The 19,061-nt window shown below is 39.6% G+C and overlaps 1 protein-coding gene, 1 long non-coding RNA gene and 1 pseudogene across 5 annotated transcripts in view; all 3 read left to right on the top strand.

Annotated features, from left to right (window-relative positions):
• Positions 1–19,061, top strand: part of LOC145545191 (uncharacterized) — a 113,806-nt gene that overhangs the window by 19,272 nt on the left and 75,473 nt on the right. The window lies entirely within an intron of this gene.
• LOC145545180 (olfactory receptor 8S1-like) overlaps positions 1–19,061 on the top strand; it is a 70,921-nt gene that overhangs the window by 49,381 nt on the left and 2,479 nt on the right. The window lies entirely within an intron of this gene.
• On the top strand, positions 7,605–8,692 carry LOC145545181 (olfactory receptor 8S1-like; annotated as a pseudogene). The gene has a single exon (XR_014081930.1). The product of XR_014081930.1 is annotated as an olfactory receptor 8S1-like (transcript).

The following is a 19,061-nucleotide window of genomic DNA, read 5'->3' as shown; positions in this document are numbered from 1 at the left end:
TAATATAATATACAATTAATATACAACAAAGGAGGCAAGAATATAAATAGGAATCAGTCTCTTTAATAAGTGGTACTGAGAAAACTGGACAGCTACATGTAAAAGACTCAGAACTGACTTGACCAACCTGTATGTTTTACTCATACATTGTTCTCCTAATCTATGTTAATGAAACTATATGTTTACTTGGAAAACTGCCTTTCTTCAAGATACATGGCTCTGGATGATTATGGCCCGGAATGACTCACCTGGTGCCAATGTTATCTCAAAATGCCTGCTGTGGGTAATGGGCCTGGTGCCAGTCTCTGAGTTTTGAGACATTTCCTTTCTCTAATTAGCAGACTGCTAGTAGTTATATAACATCTGGTTAAAGACTAGGAGTGGGGCACTGTTTCTGCCCCCTTCTGATGTCTATGTCAGAAGCTTTCTCTATCTCTTTACTTTAATAAAATTTATTACACAAAAGCTCTAAGCGATTGAGCCTCGTCACTGGCCCTGGATTGAATTCCTCTCCCCCAGAGGCCAAGAATCCCAGCTTCATTCGTGTTTAAGCAACAACCTTTCGCAACCATCTCATCTTCTGTCATCCCCTTCTCCTCCTGCCTTCAACTTTCCCAGCATCAGGATATTTTCCAATGAGTCAGTTCTTCGCATCAGGTGGCCAGAATATTGGAGTTTCAACTTCAGCATCAGTCCTTCCAATGGATACTCAGGACTGACTTCCTTTAGGATGGACTGGTTGGATCTCCTTGCAATCCAAGGAACTTGCAAGAGTCTTCTCCAATACAACAGTTTAAAAGCATCAACTGTTCGGTGCTCAGCTTTCTTCACAGTCCAACTCTCACATCCATACATGACTATTGGAAAAACCATAGCTTTGATTAGTTTTGTTGGCAAAGTAATGTCTCTGCTTTTTAATATGATGTCTAGGTTGGTCATAACTTTCCTTCCAAGGAGCAAGTGTCTTTTAATTTCATGGCTGCAGTGACTTTGGAGCCCCCAAAAATAAAGTCTGTCACTGTTTCCATTGTTTCCCCATCTATTTGCCTTGAAGTGATGGGACTGTGTGACATGATCTCAGTTTTCTGAATGTTGAGTTTTAAGCCAACTTTTTCACTCTCCTCTTTCACTTTCACAAGAGGATCTTTACTTCTTCTTAGCTTTCTGCCAAAAGGGTGGTGTCATCTGTATATCTGATGTTATTGAAATTTCTCCTGGCAATCTTGATTCCAGCTTGTGCTTCACCCAGCCCTGTATTTCATATGATATACTCTGCATAGAAGTTAAATAAGCAGGGTGACAATATACAGCCTTGAGGTACTTCTTTTCCTATTTGGAACCAGTCTGTTGTTCCATGTCCAGTGGTAACTGTTGTTTCTTGTCCTGCATACAGGTTTCTCAGGAGGCAGGTCAGGTGGTCTGGTATCACCATCTCTTGAAGAATTCTTTTCCACAGCTTGTTGTGATCAACCCAGCCAAAGGCTTTGGTGTAGTCAATAAAGCAGAAGTAGATGTTTTTCTGGAATTCTCTTGTTTTTTCTATTATCCAACAGATGTTGGCAATTTGATCTCTGGTTCCTCTGCCTTTTCTAAATCCAGCTTCAACATCTGGAAGTTCTCAGTTCACGTACTGTTGAAGCCGGCTTGGAGAATTTTGAGCATTACTTTGCTATCGTGTGAGATAAGCGCAATTGTGCTGTAGTTCGAATATTCTTTGGCATTGTCTTTCTTTGGGATTGGAATGAAAACTGACTTTTTCCAGTCCTGTGGCCACTGCTGAGTTTTCCAAAGTTGCTGGCATATTGAGTGCAGCACTTTCACAGCATCATTTTTTAGGATTTGAAATAGCTCAACTGGAATTCCATTGCCTCCACTAGCTTTGTTCATAGTGATGTTTCCTAAGGCCCACTTGACTTTGCATTCCACGATGTCTGACTGTAGGTGAGTGATCACACCATCGTGGGTATCTGGGTCATAAAGATCTTTTTTGTATCATTCTTCTGTGTATTCTTGCCATCTCTTTGTAATATCTTCTGTTTCTGTTAGGTCCATACCATTTCTTTCCTTTATTGTGCCCATCTTTGCATGAAATATTCCCTTGGTATCTCTAATTTTCTTGAAGAGATCTCTAGTCTTTCCCATTCTATTGTTTCCCTCTATTTCTTTGCATTGATCATTGAAGAAGCCTTTCTTCTCTCCTTGCTATTCTTTGGAACTCTGCCTTCAATTGGGTATCTTTCCTTTTCTCCTTTGCCTTTAGCTTCTCTTCCTTTCTCAGCAACTTGTAAGGCCTCCTCCGACAATCATTTTGCATTTTGTATTTCTTTTTCTTGGGGATGGTCTTGATCATTTTCTCATGCACAGTGTCATGAACCTCCATCCATAGCTCTTCAGGCACTCTGTCTATCAGAGCTAACCCCTTGAATCTATTTGTCACTTCCACTGCATAATCATAAGGGATTTGATTTAGGTCATACCTGAATGGTCTAGTGGTTTTCCCTACTTTCTTCATTTTAAGCCTGAATTTGGCAATAGGGAGTTCATGATCTGAGCCACAGTCAGTTCCCAGTTTTTTTTTTGTTTTTTTTTTTTTTGCTGACTGTATAGAGCTTCTCCATCTTTGGCTGCAAATAATATAATCAATCTGATTTCGGTATTGACCATTTGGTGATGTCCGTGTGTACAGTCTTCTCTTGTGTTGTTGGAAGAGGCTGTTCACTACGACCAGTGCGTTCTCTTGGCAAAACACTGTTAGCTTTTAACCTGTTTTTTTTTTGTACTCCAAGGTCAAATTTGCCTGTTAATCATATAATCATACACTTTAGGCCAAAGTGTAAAGTGGTTCAATATTTCTAGATGTGTGGTTAAATGTATCACAAAGCTCATATTCTTTTCCCCTGCATTTGTAGTTTCACTTAATAAATCACATATTGCATCAATGTTTAGCCACCAGATTGCTTATCAGAATTTTTCATGATAGTGATGAAAATTGTAAACTCTTTAATTGATATACTAGGGAATGCACAGCTTGATTAAGGTAAATCCATTCTATTGAATACTGTAATCCATATTTTGAAATCACATTTAGAAAAGTAGTAGTCATGTATGTATGTGAGAGTTGGACTATAGAGAAAGCTGAGCACCGAAGAATTGATGCTTTTGAACTGTGGTGTTGGAGAAGACTCTTGAGAGCTCCTTGGACTGCAAGGAGATCCAACCAGTCAATCCTAAAGGAAATCAGTCCTGAATATTCATTGGAAGGACTGATGCTGAAGCTGAAACTCCAATACTTTGGCCACCTGATGCAAAGAACTGACTCACTGGAAAACACCCTGATGCTGGGAAAGATTGAAGGCAGGAGGAGAAGGAGACGACAGAGCATGAGATGGTTGGATGGCATCATTGACTCGATGGACATGAGTTTGAGCAAGCTCTAGGAGTTTGTGATGGACAGGGAAGCCTGGCATGCTGCAGTCCATGTGGTCGCAAAGATTTGGACACAACTGAGCAACTGAACCGAACTGAACTTAGAAAAGTATCTAATATAGGAAAAATTTACATGTTAAAATCCTCCATAAAAATGATACTAAATTATATTTGGATGTAATCCACTGTTTACCAAGCTTTTATGTCACAAATGAAGATGTTGTGAATGTAGATCTTAATTTGATAAAGCAATCATGGAGCCTTAGAGTCTGGTTTTCTAACAAATTCCCAGATGATGCAATTAATGCTGGCCCATAGACTGAAGCGACTTAGCAGCAGCAGCAGCAGCAGCAGCAGCAGCATAGACCATAGTTTGAGTTGAGAAGCAAGGATGCAATCATTTTTGAGGGGAAAGTTGATGGTAGATCGAGAAGTGGATACATGGATGGTAGATGAATGAAAGATAGATGGGTAGAATTAAAAGAAAAATATTAATACCTTAATACTAGAATATTTATCTCTGTAGCAAATAAAGAGGGCTTTATATCAATGCAGGAGATATAAGAGACAGGGGTCAATCCCTGAGTCAGGAAGATCCCCTGGAGGAGGAAATAGCAACCCACTCACAGTATTCATGCCTGGAGAATTCCATGGACAGAGGAGCCTGGTGAGCTACAGTCCATAGCATCACAAAGAGTCAGATGTGACTGAAGCGACTTAGCACACACCAGAGTATTTGTCCCTGTTGCAAATAAAGAGAGCTTTATGTCTTTTTATGCTTTTATTTTACTTAAGCTTGCATTACTTTTGTTCTGACACTTTTTATTTCCTTATTTTAGTAGATGCTCAATAGAGAAACACAGAGAATCCCCTTAAAAAGAATAATTAATGAAAATAATATATAATATTGTCCATTAAGAGATAACTACTATTAATACTTGGTACATGTTCTGTAACACATGCAGATACCATCACATATAAAAATATGCAAACTTGCATGTAACAAGTCATTGACCATATTCTTAGATTATATATATAGCTTTTATAACCACAGAAATAAATGAAAATTTTACTTTTTTGCGTAGATTTTTCTATAGAGAAACAGTGGTCTGCACTTGAGCTGTCCAATGTGGTAGCTACTAATCACATGACTATTTAAATCTTATTTTTAATTACATAAAATTAAAAATCCACTTCCTCAGTCTCACTGGCCATATTTCAAAGGCTCAATAACCACATGTGTCTAGTGGCTACTTTACTGGACAGTGTGTATATCAAACATTTTTCTTATGGTAGAAATTTCTACTGGACCACACCTCTCTCTAGACAGAGAGGTGGACCTGAGTTTTCCAGTTTTCTTGGAATTTTGTTTGCTCGCCTAATAAATATAAAGGATTACTTTTTATTCTAGAGTTGTTAGTATTATTAATAAGCTTAAAACTCATTTTAATAAATAAATGGAAATTTGTTTTATATCAGGAGCATGATAACTTAAACAAATGACTTGTCACATGATATCTCAATCTGTGAGCACCCAAACTTTAACAGAACCCTTAAGCGGACTGAATCTACACATATGTATCACACAAAGGCAGTCAAGCTGTTCAGAAGAATGATTGAGTTCACTCATTTTTTTCTCTTTACTAATTTGATAATCAATTTAGTGAGTCAGCAACTCACTTGCAAGTGAATTCCCATCGCCTCATGGGGACCAGTCAAATATTCTTGGTACAGTCTATCTCCAATTAACTCCCTCTAGACTAACAAAGGTTCATATGTAGCGCTTCATGGTCATTACATCAAGCCAGTAGTTCCATAGTAGTTCCACATTCAGGCATGCTTTCTGAATTTTAACTTGCTGACATTCTTGAGTACAGCTGCTGTAGTTCTTAAGTACAAGATTGGCTTCAAATTGTGACTACTGGGAATAGCAGAGCTGTCATTCCTCTGAACCTCTAAAGCCAGGGAGTGAATGCTTAGGCTGTCTAAATGTAACTGTTCTGAGAATCAGCTAGACAAGATAGACATATGTGTGGCTGAGACATGTTATAAAGAAATATGTGGAAATCCAAGTGAAGAAATGCCTGAGAGCATTTGAGATCATTTGAAAGAAGCCAACTGTCCTATGGCTGTTTCATGTTGTTAAGTGGTGACTCCAGTAATATAGCTAATGATCAATAGATTTCACAAATTTAACCACATTTCAGGATGCTGAAAACTACTTTCCCCAACTCATTCATCATCTTAGAAGCTAGCTTTAAATCATACTCCTGCACCTTCTTGGGCATCAGGTTGCCTTGTTGGACAGAATTTACAGGTAATCAGAATTGGGGTTTTGAGAAGGGCTTTGAAGCTGGGATTGTGGATGAAGAATTGATAAGTAAGGGCTCACCTTTGCTAAGTATTTACGTCTGGGTCAGACCTTGCATAATCAGGTACCAAGCAACTCAGAACTAGGTAAAACCAGGAATCAATTTGGGACACCGTGATGACTAAAGCATAGGCCCTAGGCTAGACCAGAGTTGGAAACAGGGTAACAAAGTTTAACTAGACTCCCTGATGTTATAAACTAGTCATAAAGTCTAAGAATGAAAGGGGCTTCCTCAGTGGCTTAGTGGTAAAGAATCTGTCTGCAAGGCAGGAGGTACAGGTTTAACCCCTGGGTTGGGAAGATCCCCTGGAGAAGGAAATGGCAACCCACTCCAGTATTCTTGCCTGGAAAATCCTGTGGACAGAGGAGCCAAGGAGGCTACAGTTTATGGGGTCGCAAAGAGTCAGACATGACTAAGCAACTGAACAACAACAAATGAAAAATAAAAGTAGATCTGAGGGCAGGAACATAACCGGGCATGAGAAAGGACTGGAACTGAACACAGAAAGTGTGTAAGGATCAAGATCAGAGAGGTACACAACTGAGGTACATAGAGGGCTGAATGTTTTAAGTATGCCTTTCTAGACTGGAGAAAGAAAGGTGAGATCCACTTTATCTGGACAGAGTAAATAGCAACTGGCAATTTCAACAGAAGATAGGGGCCCTCATTAAGCACCAGCTGGTACAGGACTAAGAGGGTGAGTTCCCGATATTCTCTTACATTCTCTCTGTTCTCCTCTGTTTCAGGGAACTGTCCAGAGTCTTGCTCTAGAGAAGATCTTCTGTCCCAGCTGCTTCTCTGAGTACTGGCATAATTTCCATTCGTGTCATTCACTTCCTTCTTTGTCTGGAGCTTTCTGCACAACTGAGCTATGCATCCATCCCAAAAGTAATATAGGGGCAGTGCCAAAGATAAAGATACACTGAGCATCCCTAATACTCCCTGCCCTGTCTCATTACAGCTGCTCTTCCTTTCGAGAATAATCACATACCCTCCCCTTCTGAGTCAAACTGCCCACAGTGGTTTAGCTTGGAGGGCTTCCCAGGTGGCACAGGAAACCACTCCAGAGTGACTGCAAAATGCCAATCTTCAGCTACCTTGGTGACCTCTACATGATTTTCTTATACCTCCTTTACAAAATAAGTGCAGTAATTATCATAGCAAAAAACTTGAATTCCTGATGGTGCATCACCCTGCAAGAGGGTTTATTTATTATGTGACTTATGCCTACAATTGTAGCCTATAATAACAATGAAAATAATAATCATAATAGGTGAGTGTTATGTAGCATTTTTCTAAATACTTTATATATAAATATATTTTATTCTTACAGAAACCTTATGAGATTGAGATAATTATTCCACATAGGCAAGAAAACTGAGACACAGAACAGTTAAGTCATTTGTACAAGGTCTCAGAGGTAATTAGTAGTGGAGCTGAGATTTGAACCTACACTAATGCTTACCTGTAAGTACTACACTATGCTGCTTATTCATACTCTACAGTCCAACTATAAAGAATGATCCTATTTCCTATCTTCACCTCTGATTCTCAATCTGCTGTTCTCTCAATCTGCATGTTTCTCTAGAGAAAGCTTACTCTTTCTCAGACCTCAATATTAACTCATGAATGGCTCTTTCAAAAATCACCTCTAGGACTCCCACTGCACTAATCATAATGGTTTCTAATAACCTGTATTCACATATATATCTCACAGAAGTGTGATCTTTAAAATGAGCAAGACCATGCTTAGTTCCTCATCATATTTAAAGTGACTGATATAATATGTGGCTTAGTTTAGAACATAAATATTTACTTGCTGATTGACAATATAATAAAAGAAAATCAACACAATGTGAAAAACTGATTGAAGGATAAAGAAAACATCACTGACATGATTTTTTTGTATAATATTTAGGAAACAGCCTTTGTCAATGACTTCGGGGAACCACAGCATCGTCACTCAATTCCTCCTCCTCGGGCTGTCTACTGACCCGCACATCCAGGCTCTGCTCTTTGTGTTGTTCCTAGAGATTTACCTCCTGACACTAATGGGGACCCTGATGATAATGCTGGTGATCAGGGCTGATTCTCACCTTCACACGCCCATGTTCTTCTTCCTGAGTCATCTCTCTCTCCTGGATCTTTGTTTATCTTCAGTCACTGTGCCCAAGATGCTGAAGGACCTCCTGCCTGAAACGAAAACCATCTTGCTAAGGGGCTGCCTGGCTCAAGGCTTCTTTGTGTTTATCACTGCAGGGAGTGAAGCCTGTCTGCTCTCAGCGATGGCCTAGGACCGCTATGCCGCCATCTGCCACTCTCTGCTCTACAGACAGATGATGAAGAAACAGCTGTGTGTGCAGCTTGTGTGGGGCTCATGGGGCTTGGGTTTCTTGAATGCTATTATCAATATCCTCCTAGCTGCCAACCTGGACTTCTGTGAGAACCATACCATTAGCCACTACAGCTGTGAGGTGTCCTCTCTCTTCCCTCTGTCCTGCTCTGATGTCTCCATCAACCTCATAGTCCTGCTGTGTTCCAGCCTGATGCCTGGGTTTGGGACCCTCCTCCCAACAGTCTTTTCCTATGCTCGTATTATCTCCACCATCCTGAGCATAAACTCCACTTCAAGCTGAAGGAAGGCCTTCTCCACCTGCTCCTCCCATGTCATTGTGGTGAGCTTCTTCTACGTATCTGCTTTCCTCCACTATCTCATGCCAACTACAGGATCCCCTCTGGAGTTGATCTTCTCTGTGCAGTACGGTGTGGTCACTCCCATGGTGAATCCTCTCATCTATCGCCTGAGGAACAAGGAGTTAAAGGCAGCTGTGAGAAGAACACTGAATATGTACTTGCTATGTTCCAGATGAAAAAAAAAAAAAGAGTCAGAGGAAAATGGGGAATTAGAATAATATGACACTGTGAAAGTTCACATTAAGAAAACTTCCTCGCTCTACACGGTGTCAGATGGCACAAGGTAAATTAGCAGTGCATAAGAAATGAATACAAAGGTAGTAGGAAAGTGTTTGCTTAGGCAAAACAGAGGGAAAACTATGGGTTAAATAACCATCTGAATCCAGATAATGTGGTCATGAAAGTATTAATTCTTAATTCTCGTGTGTGCTCAGTTGCTTAGTCGTGTCTGACTCTGTGACCCTCTGAACTACAGCGCCAGGCTCCTCTGTGCATGGAATTTTCCAGGCAACAATACTGGAACGGGTTGCCATTTCCTACTCCAGGGATCTTCCTGACCCAGGGATCAAACCCGCGTCTCCCTGTGTCTCCTGCAGTGGCAGGTGGATTCCTTACCTCAGAGCCACCTGGGAAACCGTCATCATTCTCAGTACTTCGCAATAATCACTTTGGTCTACTTATGAGGTGAAATATCTTTATCTTAAATTATTACTTTTAATTGAACTTAGGGAAGGTAGTGAAAGCTGTAACTTCACTATTAAGAGAGTATTCAGATATTGGGTAAAAAGAATCATAGATTTGGGGACCAGGAAGTAAGAGAAAAATGAGCATCAACTGGAGTGGCCCTTGGAGATAAGCAAAAGGAAGGAGGTACAGGTTCTAAAGACAATGAGTTCCCATATTAGGACAAAGGCCAGGCTCACAGAAACCTTCCAAGGACCTTGCTATTTCTTGCCAGCACTGGTCTGTGGAGAATTCCACATCTCAAGCTGCACAGGAGTTCTGATCATTCCCTTTTCCAGGCACTGCCTGGGGCACACATCCCTGAAGAAGAGGACTCTTGGGAAGATGGAAAAAGGAAAACAGATCCACTGGTACAATTCAGAACTGCTGGTGACCTAAGCTGTGGTTTGTTTCAAGACAGTCACTGAAATACCACCGGCATGGTCCTGCAGGTGAAAGTCAGGTTTTCTCCTCAGAACTCCACAATAAGCCAGGACAGGACAAGAGGGATCAACAATAAGTTTGTGGGGGTTTTGGGCCATGCTCTGTGGCATATGGGATCTTACTTCTCCAACCAGGGATGGAACCTGTGTCCTCTGCATTGTGAGTGCAGAGCTAACTGCTGGACCACTAGGAAGTCTGACAATAGCTCTTTTTACATATGGGAAAACTGTGTGGGTTCTGGGCAGAATTGAAAAACCAAACAACATAGAAGGTCTATCTTCCTTTTGTGCACCCAGTTCCTTTTCATCTAGTTCTGTTCTCTATTTTCTGCAGAACTTTCCCAGCATCTCACCAGCTGTCTACCTTTATCAGTAACAATTTACTCAGGAAACATTAAATGTCCTCTTTTCTAATAACAAATTTCTATCATGATAGAAATAATAATGCATATTATTATGCAAGCATAATGCATATTTCATATAGATACATTTTATCATGTTATGTATATCTCCTTTGCATAAATAATTTTAAAAATTATTAACCAATTACTAAAAATTATTAACCAACTGCATTTTCTCCTAAAGACTATATTCTAAAAAGTGCTTATCAGCAAGCAGATATTGTGACATGATATATTTAAGTGTATTTATAGAAACTTCGTTGCCTTTAAGCTTTTTATTCACATTTGATTATACGCATTGTTCCAGGAGCTTGTCAATCACAGCAACTAACACATATTCCTTTCTGTATAGTAAGATATTACTCTTTTGTCAGTGGAATCAGAATGCATACATTAAATTATTTGAAGTTGCATTTCACTTAATTTTCACTGTAACTAAAACATAATAATTTGATTCTCTAATACCAGCATGCTTCAATTTTTAATAAAAAAAAGTTTTTTTCAAAAGTCTATGAAGAGTTTTCATTCTGCTGTGTATGCATGCACGCTAAGTTGCTTCAGCTGTGTCTGATTCTTTGTGACCCTATGGACTGTAGCCTTCCAGGCTCCTCTGTCCATGGGATTCTCCAGGCAAGTACACTGGAGTGGGTTGCCATGCTCTCCTCCAGAGGATCTTCCTAACCCAGGGATCGAACTTGCATCCCCTGTGGCTCCTGCATTGCAGGCAGATTCTTTACTGCTGAGCCACAGGGGAAGCCCCTTCATTCTACTGTACTTTCATTTATCTATGACTTAGGTAGGGGAGGTAGGATTGTACGGCCAAATAACATTGTACTTTCCCACAGAATTAAGACACTACAGACTCCTTCATTTTTCTCTTCCTTCCCAAGAGTTTTTACATAGATTGGGAAATGTGTATGATGTGGTGGTTGATGATGGAAAATCAGTACTGACACCTTGTAAGTCAGACCAAAACCAAGGGTCTGTCCTCAATTGTTGCCAACTTTCTTTAAACTCTGAACTCTATTATCAATTCAGCATGGCAGGAAAAGTTCAAACCATATTTTTAAAATGTTTTGCATTTTTTACACCCAGTAACAATCATACAATATACACAATAGTGTACCCCGATTTACCTACTGAGGAATTTTTTCATGTTTATGCTAGTATGCTGCCACCATTTATTTTAGTCAATGAAGCTCCGCTTATGACCCAGGCTCTTTTGAAGCCTCTGGTCTGGTACTTGGAGCAAGTGTTTGTGTGTGAACACTTCAATAGTAGACTCTCTGAGGCCTCTGACCCTTTAATCTCTGTGTGTGTGTGTTAGTTGCTCAGTCGTGTCCAACTGTTTGAGACCCCATGGACCCCACCAGGCTCCTCTGTCCGTGGAATTCCCCAGGCAAGAATACTAGAATGGGTAGCCATTCCCCTCTCCAGGGGATCTTCCCAACTCAGGGATCAAATCCGGGTCTCCTGCATTGCAGGCAGATTGTTTATCACTGGCACCACCTCATCTTAACTCTAAGCTCTGCTAATTTTCAAAGCTAGACATTATGGGGGCTCATTTTCCTAGTTCAAGTACCCAAGGATAGGGAGCCTGACACGAAACTTAAACCTCTCACTGCTTAGGAAAGACATCCACAGAGAGGACAGCCCTCTTGCTCGTGGGTCACTGCACTGGTGGTGTAGGTTCTGATTAGACTGCATCTCTGCCCCTCATACACATTCTGATGTGGCCTTTCTATTATATTCTTGAAAGTGAAAGTCGCTCAGTTGTGTCTGACTCTTTTTGACCCCTTGAGCCCATGAGGCTCCTCTGTCCATGGGATTCTCCAGGTCAGAATACTGGAGTGGGTAGCCATTCCCTTTCTCCAGGGGATCTCCTTGACCTAGGGATCAAACCTGAGTCTCCTGAATTGCAGGCAGATTCTTTACCATCTGAGCCATCAGGGAAGCCCAGTTCCTCAGCTGCATAAAGCCTATTCTGCTAGTCTTCATGTTGTTCTCAGAGATAGTTCTCAGGTTGTTTTATATGTAGTTATAGTTTTGGTATGTCCATGGGAGAAAGTGAGCTCAGCATTTCCCTACTCTTCAGTCTAAACCCAATCCTTCAAGTAACCCTATACAACATCTTTATCTATTCAACTATTGACGGTCATTGATAGTCCATCAATGTGTTTGCATTTTCTTGGGACAGATACCCAGATGTGGAATTGCTGGATTATATGATAGTTCTATTATTAATTTTTGAGGAAACTCCATACTGGTTTCCATAGTAGTTACACCAATTCACATTCCACCAACAATGTACAAGAGTTCCACATGACCTCACTTACATGTGTAAGCTAAAAAACAAGACAAACAAAACAAAACTCAGACTCGTAGATACAGAGAACAAATTGGTGGTTACCAGAGGAGAGAGGGGTTTAGAGGGGTGAAATGAGTGAAGGGAATCAAGAGGCACAAATTTCCAGTTACAGAATAAATATCATGGATATGTAATGCACAGCATGGGAGATAAAATGTTATTTTATTAACTTTGTATGGACACAGATGACTACTGGACTAATTATTGTGATCATTTCACAATGTATACAAATGTCAAGTCACTGTATTGTACACATGAAACTAATACAATATGGTATGTTGTTGTTTAGTTGCTCAGTCATGTCCAACTCTTTGTGACCCCATGGACAGCAGCATGCCAAGCTTCCCTGTTCTTTACCATCTCCTGGAGTTTGCTCAAACTCATGCCCATTGAGTTGATGATGCCATCCAACTATCTCATCCTCTGTTGACCCCTTCTCCTCCTGCTTTCAATCTTTCCCAGCATCAGGGTCTTTTCAAATAAGTCAGCTCTTAGCATCAAGAGGCCAAAGTACTGGAGCTTCAGCATCAGCATTGGTCCTTCCAATGAATATTCAGGATTGATTCCCTTTAAGATTGACTGGTTGGATCTCCTTGCAGTCCAAGGAGCTCTCAAGAGTCTTCTCCAACATCACAGTTCAAAAGCATCATTTCTTCAGTGCTCAGCCTTGTTTATGGTCCAACTTTCACATCCATACATGACTACTGGAAAAACCATAGCTTTGACTATACAGACCTTTGTTGGCAAAGTAAATATGGTATAATCAGTTATAATTAAATAAAAAGATAAATAATTTAAGTGTGCAAATGACCAATTATGATACATATATAATTATCTCATAGTGATTTAAATTGTATCCCCCTAATAATGTTAAATCATACTAACTTGCTTACTATTTTGAAATCTTTTATGAAAGGACAGTTTAACTCTTTTACCTAATTATAAATTAACTATTTGACATTTTGTTATTTATTTAAAGGAGATCTTTTTATACCCTACATATATCTTATCACATATATGAACTGTATTTATCTTCTCTCAGTTGTTGGTTTATTTTCACTTTCATAATGTTGTCATTCAATTAATAGAAATTCTTAATTTTAATGTCAATGAATCCCAATTAATCTTTTATTTTAGGAAATAACTGGCAGGAAAGGTATAATAGATGTCATTCATCATATTTTATTATACCAAAGCCACCATAACACTTTTTAAAAAATAATTTATCTATGGTTGTGCTGGGCCTTCATTGCTGCATAGACTGTTTTCTAGTTGTGGCAAGCAGGGGCTGCTTTCTAGTTGCAGTGTGTGGGCTTCTCATTGTGGTGGCTTCTCTTATTGTGGAGCACAGGCTCTAGAGCACAGACTCAATATCTGTGGTGTACAGGCTTACTCGCTCCATTGCATGTGGGATCTTCCTGGATCAGTATTGAACCCGTGTCTCCTGCATCAGCAGCCAATTCTTTACCACTGAGCCACCTGGGAAGCCCTATCGTAACACTTTGAATCATGTTCTCCACACTTACACACACGAGTGTGTGTGTGTAGATATAATTAACAATGAATTCAAACAATTTTTATATAGGCAAATAATCATATCAAATATTCATGGAACTCTTTTATATACACACACATGCATGTATAAATTCTTAGGTACATGAATAAATACATATCACCAACAAACACATGAAAAGATGCTCAACATCACTAATTATTAGAGAAATGCAAATCAGAACTACAATGAGGTATCACCTCACATTTGTCAGAATGGACATCATCAAAAAATCTACAAACAATAAACGCTGGAGAGGATGGGGAGAAAATGAACACTCTTACACTACTGATGGGAATGCAAACTGATACAATCACTATGGAGAACAGTATGGAAATTTGTTTAAAAACTAGGAATAAAACTACCATATGACCCAGCTATCCCATTACTGGGCATATACCCTGAGAAAACCATAATTCAAAAGATACATGTAGTCCAGAGTTCAGTGCAGCACTATTTACAATAGCCAGGACATGGGAGCAGCCTAGATGTCCATCAACACATGAATGGATAAAGAAGATATGGTGTGTATATGTATGTGTATATATACATATATACACATACATACACACATACATACATACAATGGAATATGACTCAGCCATAAAAAGGAACAAATTTGAGTCAGTTGAAGTGAGATGAATAAACCTACAGCTTGTTATACAGAGTGAAGTAAGTCAGAAAGAGAAAAACAAGTATTGCATATTAGAGCATATATATGGAATCTAGAAAAACGGTACTGAGGAACCTATTTGCAGAGCAGGAGTAGAGACTCAGACATAGAGAACAGACTTGTGGACACAGTGGGGAAGGAGAAGGTGGGATGAACTGAGAGGGTAGCATTGACACATATATACATTACCATGTGTAAAACAGCTAGTTAGTGGGAAGCTGCTGTATAGCACAGGGAGCTCACCTTGGCGTTCTGTGATGACCTAGAGGGGTGGAATGGAGGGTGGGTGGCAAGGAGGCTCAAGAGGAGGGGATAAATGTACACTTATAGTTGATTCCTTTTGTTGTATGGTGGAAAGCAACACAACATTGTAAAGTAATTATTCTCCAATAAAAATAAAGTTTAAAAATATTATAAACAAGAAAATAAATTAAAAATAAAATACTTTACAATGCCGTATAGTTAAGAAAGAAAATATTTATATAAGTGAACTTCATTATTTCAGACATTCACCAATTATAATACCACTGCTTACTTATTTAATTGCTAAATGATAGGAAAAATATTATGCCAGAGCAGTCTCATTTGACTAAAAACCTTATAGCTCATTCTAATAGAAAAGTAGACATTTTCATCCATAAAACAGTTTTTGTCCTACATAAGACTATCATAAGCTTTTTAAACAAATACTTCCAAAAATACACCCAAATTTTGGAGCTCACAAATAATAAAATGGCCCTGTGTGGGAATCTAATTGGATCCACCAAAGCAAATAAAGTTGAATAGATATTTTAGGCAAATATTATACTATGTTTAACTTACTTTTTTCTTTTCACTTTTTTGATCAACAAATTACTTTTACACACCAAATTTAACTGGACATGATTTCACCTGAGAAATCCCACAGAGATGAGACAGACTTTAGAGTGCAAATTGAAAACTTTTCTTTTCCTGCTTGGGGAGCCAGGCAAATACCCACTTGGCCAGTCTGCCTACTTTCAACTCCCACTAGATTCAGAAGAGCTTAGAATTCATGATTAAAGGTCATTACATCACCCAGATATTCCAAAGATCACACAAAGATGAGATCCCTACTTCCTCAAAAAAGTCAACGTTGCTAAAGTTCTTGACAACTTAGTCCAACTTCAAGTTGTAACTTTATAATATAAAAACCAATGCCCTTGATATTTATGACCTACCAGGAGCATGGAATCAAATCAACAGGCTAAACATAGCTGCTCTGCGGACTGCTTAAACCAAAGCAATACTATGTGTGACTGAGATATGATATTAGAAACAGGGAAAACTAAAGCATATTTGAGACTCCTTGAAAAAGGAACTGCTCTACGGCTATTTAACTTTACAAGTGAAATTGAGTAAAACATTTCATCATTAACAGGATTTTATAAACTCTACCATGATACAGGACTTCGAAGCCATATTCTTCAGTCCATCTTTCCTCCTAGTAGATGAATCTAAATAAAAACCCTGGAACCAAGTTGGAGAGCAGATTTTCTTACTGACAAGAAATACGGGTAATGTGTGTTTGAAGTATGGGAAGCATTTTGAGTCTGGGATTGTGGCTAAAAGGTTACTAAGGAATCAGAACTTCTCATTGATTGAATGCTGGACTTACTGAGAAATGGATAGGACCAGGAAACTGACTTAACTACCAAAGTAACTGCTGTGGGTGACCATGGTCAGATTTTAGGGTGTAAAGTTAAAGCTGAGAATCATGAATAACCGTTCAGTATTCTAGGAAATACAGCATTGTAATCCACAGGTGAAGACTGATAAGAAACAGAGTTGAGAGAAATGAACAGAATCTAGCCATTAAAGACGGAGAAGGCGATGGCACCCCACTCCAGTACTCTTGCCTGGAAAATCCCATGGACGGAGGAGCCTGGTAGGCTGCAGTCCATGGGGTCGCTAAGGGTCGGACACGACTGAGCGACTTCACTTTCACTTTTCACTTTCATGCATTGGAGAAGGAAATGGCAACCCACTCCACTGTTCTTGCCTGGAGAATCCCAGGGATGGGGGAGCCTGGTAGGCTGCCGTCTATGGGGTCGCGCAGAGTAGGACACGACTGAAGCGACTTAGCAGCAGCGGCGGCAGCCATTAAAGAGAAATTTGGAATTTGGAGATGGAGGACAGTGTCCCAGTATGAAAGTCAAAAAGTTCATCTAAACATCTGTACAAAAGAGGAATAAAAAGGACTGAATGTTCTATTTTGATTTTAAACCGGTCTCTGAACATGAGCAGAGAAAAATTCGTAGATGGAAATTTCTTCCCCAAGAACAGAGAGTAGCAGCAGTGGGTGTCTCCAACAGAACATAAGAACTCTGAGTTAAACTCTCACTGTCCTGTAGTAGGAATTGCCACGCTTGACTCCTGTGCTGTCAGGGAACAAGGTCCGGAAAGTGTAGTAGTGGGCAAAGTCCTCTATCCTGGCTGCTGCTACAGCCAGGATATCCATTCGTTTATTCCTGGCATGAAACGTGAAAGGTTTCATTCCTCTTGCTTACTTTTCTAGAGAGCCAGCCTATTCTAGGATACATATACATCCCAGTAATGCTTTTCTGGGTGGGTCCGAGGGGCTACACTGAGTCCCAACACTTTCTCTCCCACTTGACATCCCTGCAGTTTGGCAGCTATCAGTGGCAATAGATGCCCTTCTTTCTGTGAAGGTACCCACAATAATTATAAAGACAGGCTTCACTCAAATAATTATAAACTTCTAATTTATCTTACAATTAGGGTCATGAACAGATGAGGGCAGCTACTGTGAGTGATTTCAATGTGATTTTCTTACATCCCTCTTTATAAAGGAACAGAAAGGGGACAAACAGCAGCACTAGCAGCAATCACTTTGATCTTTGATAACACCTCACAAGATATTGGGCTTCCCAGGTGGTATTAGTGGTAAGGAACCACCTGCCAATGAAGGAGACATAAGAGACATGGGTTTGATTCCTGGGTCCAGAAGGTTCCCTGAAGAAGGAAATGGCAATCCACTCTAGTACTCTTGCCTGGAGAATCCCATGAACAGAGGAGCCTGGCAGGCTACAGTCCGTAAGGTCACAAAGAGTTGGACGTGACTGAGGCACCTTAGCATGCATGCACAACATATGAGAATGTATTTGACTTTTGCCTAGACACAAGACTCAGTCTCAAGAAATAATAATGATTTTTCCATGAAAGATACACTTTAACTGACAAAATAATATATGTATATGACTAAAAATAAAAGATGCAGAATGATATAAAATTAAAAACTAGTCAACAAATGTTTTTAAAACATGGTTTGTGTATGGATGGAGTGGGTAGGAGTCATATGTATATGACTAGATCATCACGCAGGTCTTAACAGTTAATTATTTTTTTCAATGTCTGTTTTCCCCCCTTGCTTTATCCAATATTAGTTTTCCATCCCTTAATTATCCCTCAGAATTATTTCACAACTTCCCAGTTATTTGCAATTATTAAAAACCTGTGCACACTGGTATTTTAATCTCAAACTCAATGCACACTGTACCTGCCCAGGCTTGATCTGGGCTTTTGGGGGGATCTGCAGTGGGTGAGAGGGTTTTTCAGTCCTTTGCTCCTCATCCCACTTCAGCACTTGAAACAAAGAAAAATGGCTTTGTCTGTCTCCCAGACATCTTTTCCTTCTCCCACTTCTAAGCTGTAGATTCTCCACTGTTAGGGGAGAAAAAGATTTGAGTAAGACTGTTTACTCTCCCGGGTATGGATTTAATTCTCTGTCTGAGAGGCATACCTGTTCAAGCCCAGAGAACTTCTGAGTGTCCTTCTGATGCACCAGGTACTCCCACTTTTTAAAAACACCCTTCTTGGGATGCAGGCCTCTCCTCTGTTGTCACTCCACTCCTACTCCACTTTTTGTGCCCTGCCATCTGTTTCTACTCCCCTTTCTGGCTCAATTCTTCACTTATCCAGGAAGAGAAGAACATCAATCCATGGAGATGGAGCCAGTCTCTTCATCTTTTTCTTTTTCAGTATACAGAGCAGTATTATTAACTATTGTCCAATAGGTTGCAAGACTTATTCATCCTACATAATTCAGTCTGTACCCTGTATGGGTACCAATATCTCCCCATTTCCCCACCTTCCTGTCCCTGGTAATGCTCCTTCTACTCTCTGACTCTATGATTTCACATTTTTAGATTCCACAGACAAATTAGATTATGCAGTGTTTTTCATTCTGTGTCTGGCATATTCCATGTATCATAATGTCCTCTCAATTCTTTCATTTTGCAAAATTGCAGGGTCCCCTTCTTTTCTAAGACTAAACAATATTCCAATTATATATTTTAATAAATATATCTAATTATAATAAACAATAATGTGTTATAATTTCTTGCTGTCATTGAATAGTTTCTTATAGG

The sequence above is a fragment of the Giraffa tippelskirchi genome, chromosome 4 (assembly GCF_054371585.1).
Source record: "Giraffa tippelskirchi isolate mGirTip1 chromosome 4, T2T-mGirTip1v1.2.pri, whole genome shotgun sequence".
Classification (NCBI taxonomy): domain Eukaryota; kingdom Metazoa; phylum Chordata; class Mammalia; order Artiodactyla; family Giraffidae; genus Giraffa; species Giraffa tippelskirchi.
This window is presented reverse-complemented; position numbering and strand designations above follow the sequence as displayed.